This window comes from Microcebus murinus, chromosome 1 (genome assembly GCF_040939455.1).
Source record: "Microcebus murinus isolate Inina chromosome 1, M.murinus_Inina_mat1.0, whole genome shotgun sequence".
Taxonomy (NCBI): Eukaryota; Metazoa; Chordata; class Mammalia; order Primates; family Cheirogaleidae; genus Microcebus; species Microcebus murinus.
In genome coordinates this window covers 93329867-93333747 of record NC_134104.1, presented here as the reverse complement: position 1 = coordinate 93333747, position 3881 = coordinate 93329867, and the positions used below count along the sequence as shown (strand labels likewise).

Genomic DNA, 3881 nt, shown 5'->3' with positions numbered 1-3881 from the left:
CACTTTTATAATACTAGAATATGTGATAGTCATAATATTAACTCTGAATTATTCAAAAGTGAATTATATTCAGTACCATTTTAGTGCTAAGTAGGTTTCATTTTTTTCAAAGCTATTCATTTATTACAACCAATCATCTAAAAAGCATTTTAGTATAGTATAGAGCACCTGCTATGTTCCAGGCATTGCTGTAGGCTCTAGAAAACAGAATATCCAGCTCTAATGGAGTTTACATCCTACTGGAATATTTATTTCATTAGGTACTCAATATTTAGATATTTGATTTACTAAATATTTTACTTTGATTCAAACATTAATTGCTGGTTTGACCTGCAGCAGCGCCTCTCGGACGACAAGGGCACCAACATGCACCTGCAGCTGGTCGGGCAGGAGCTGGCCGTGTGCCCCGAGCAGCTGAGCGAGTTCCTGGACTCCCTGCGCCAGTACCTGCGCTGCACAGCCGGAGCAGGGACCTGCTTCCACATTGCGCCGTTAGGCCGTCAGACGGCTTCACCTTTGGCATCTATGAGTTCTGAGAGACAGAGGAGGAGTGGAAGAGGCACCTGCAGAGCCCCGTGTGCAAGCCGTTCCGGCACGTCAAGGGGGACACTGAGCCAGCCCAAGGCCCTGTCCGGGATCTCCGTGCCAGCCGTGTGGTGCACCGTGGGCCGAGACTGACCGCCTGCCTGCGGCCGGGTCCATCCCTCCTCTTGTGAAGGACGTCCCCTTTTCTGGAAACTTTGGAACACGAGCTGTCTTCTTTCTCTTCTCAACACGAATGTACGTCCCTGCTGTCCGAAGTGAAGGAGGAACCCCGCTCCCCCCAGTGAGTGGCCACGCACACCCAGCCACCTCCCTCGTAGTCTGATGGCTGAGGCCACCTCTGTCCTCCCCTCGTTGACATTTCTCCACCTGGTAGGAGCCGTGACCCCGTAGCGCCCAACCTAGGCCAGTCCCACATCTGTGGCAGTAGCGCCACCGTAGGCAGCCAGCGTCTGCTGGGCACAGGCACCAAATAAACTCTGGTTGGAAACAAACAAACAAACAAAATTCCATTCCATAGAAAACCCACAAAGTAGGTAATAGAACTAGGGCTCTAACCAAAGTCTTTTGATTACAAAATTCATGTTCTCTTCACAGTACTGTGACAAGTACTTGTCATTCTATTCTACTTGTTCAGGATTAGTTTAGGAAAGCTACAAGATGACTTCCAACTCTAAGACTTTCTTTTTCTGGTTCTGTAATAAAATGTTTTAATCCAAAGACAATCTCCAAAACATTGAGTTTCAATTTGAAAATGAAAATAATAAACAAAAGACAATACTGATGATGTAACCTTTTCCTAAAGAGTTTTACATGGAAGGCTTATGAAAAACTTGAAAATAAAAATGCAGAATAATCATATCCTTATAGATTTGATTAAGCTGAGAGAAATTATATGGTAAGCTTGAACTGTTTGTTTTATATTCAAATATATTAACCGCTATTCTTCCAAGAATTGTTCTGGAACGTGTTTCTCAGGGTGATTAAGAACTGTTTGTTAGAGAGTAGAATGGTGGTTATCAGGGGCTGATGGCAGGGGTAGGGAAGATTTGAGAAAGTATTGGTCAAAGGATACAGCATTTCAATTAGATAGGAGGAATAAGTTCAGGGGCTCAATTGTACAGCATAGAGACTATAGTTAATTACAATGTGCTGTATTATTGAAAATTGCTGAGAGTATATTTAAAGTGTTTTTACCACAAAAAAGATAAGTATATAAAATAATGCATAGTTTAATTAGCTTGATGTAGCCATCCACAATATATACATATTTCAAAACAACATGTACATGATAAATATGTACAATTTTTATTGGTCAATTAAAATAAATAAGTAAACAAGTTTTAAAAAATAACTACTTATTTTATTACAAATTACATACTGTATGTCCATACTATGGAAGCACTTTAACCTCATCAAATAATACGATCTTCTTTCTTCCACTGGAAACTTCTTACAGAAAGTAGTGAGACTCTCTTGTCTCACTACTTCATACTTCTCTTAAATACCTGTTCATATATTTGGGTTTTAAAATGTTCACTAACAGGGTGATAGAGAGGCCAAGTAATGTGGGAGACAAGAAAGAGTCTGGGCAAGACAATCTCTTAAGTAATTGGAGACCATCTAATTATTTAGAAAATCACTTGTTTTAAAAATTCTGAAACTTTATTGTTCCAGCTACACTGCCCTATCTGAGCAAAGGTTAGCTCTAAAATTAACGTGTCTTTGAATTTCATATCATAACCAAAACAAATAATTAAATTTATTACCTCTTAAATAACCAGTCAAGCCTCGCTGTCTACTGAGAGGAGTCAAAGCAGCCCACGTGCAGACGAGAGGTGGATGCCCTCCACACCACAACACCTGGAGCCCCACACCATCTTCTCAGTCCCATCCTACATTTAAAAGTGCCTCTTAAATGTTGACTTCTTAGGAAAGCTGCTGGTACCTTAGAATCAAAATGATATTAATACTTCCCAGTTCCCTTTCTGATCATCCTTTGTCTTTCAATTTCAGACATTTCAATAGCATTTATTAAATCATTTTATATGCCAGGTGCCATTTCCAAGAGATGAAAAAGTGGATGTCATACTACCTGCTCTCCATTTACTCACAGTATAGGAAAGAAGAGAGATGCAATGGAAAAAATGGAGTTATTAATAATTATTGGGATAGAGACATTCATAGAGTGTAATGGAAGCATCAGAAAAGGGTCCCTAGTCCAGACCGGAAACTCAGAGATTTCCTGCTGAACATGATGCTCAGGAAAATTTGAAAGAGAGATTGGAGATTCCTCAGGGAGGGTATCATGTGAAGGCAAATTGCTTCTGTCTTTTTCTGGAATTTATACCTATCATGAAAATCATCATCAGTGTACTGTATTCCATATGCTTCATATCTTCTATCCTAGAGAGTGAGTTCTGTTAAGTCAAGGCTCACGTTTGACAGAAATTTCGCTCTTGCCCAGGATCTAGAAATTCTCATTCAAGCAGCCCCATAGTGTAATACATAGGTGATTTGGGATTAAGAGACCTACAAACCAAATGAAAAGATTTATATTATATTAATTACATGAGAAATACATCTTGCAGGAAGTGAAGCCTTTCTCATATTGAAGCAGATATAGACATTTGAAGCCTTTTAAGGCATAGCTGAATAACTCTCGATTTTCCTTTGCTTGCTAAAGCAAAGGCCAAAGAAAAGCTCAAAGGGAATCGTTTCCATTTTGTTCCACATGCACATTTGTCAAACCTCACATTGAACAGTGTAGATAACACAAGCAAATGCAGAATTGTGCTAAAGAGGACAGCTTTTCATACCATACATCAAAATGATAGCAGTGAAAAATCAATGCAAGACAGAGCAATTTCAACCCAAAGAGTCTGATTGAATTGTAGCTTCCTTTATCCCTCTTCTCCTGCCTCCACACTCAGTTCAAAGAGTTTATAGCAGGAATTTTAAAATACTGATAACACCCAGTGCTCAAAATTTTTTAGAATAAATATGCATGGCATTGATAATCAGAAGATCTATTATACTATTAAAGCTCTAATCCCAACTTTTCTCCTTCTGTGTGTAGGTGATGTGTGTCCTGGTGTGTCCTGCAAGTTTCTCTCCACTCCCTGCACCATGACTTGGACCCTGACGCCTAACCAGTGTATTCTGTCTAAATGAGCAGGACATCCTCATGACAAATCTAAGCTAGAGGAGAAAGAGGATATTTGAAATTAGAAATGCTGGGAGAGGCATTTGTAGTTTATCTGCACACAGGTGCTGGCTGATATCTAGTTTTATAAATTACCATGCCCATATTCCCCCAAAAGCCTGACTTCCTTTGT

At 39.7% G+C, this 3881-nt stretch overlaps 1 pseudogene; it reads left to right on the top strand.

The window, feature by feature from the left end:
* Positions 1–324: 324 nt before the first annotated feature.
* LOC105879162 (N-terminal EF-hand calcium-binding protein 2 pseudogene) lies at positions 325–1311 on the top strand (annotated as a pseudogene).
* Positions 1312–3881: the final 2570 nt, after the last annotated feature.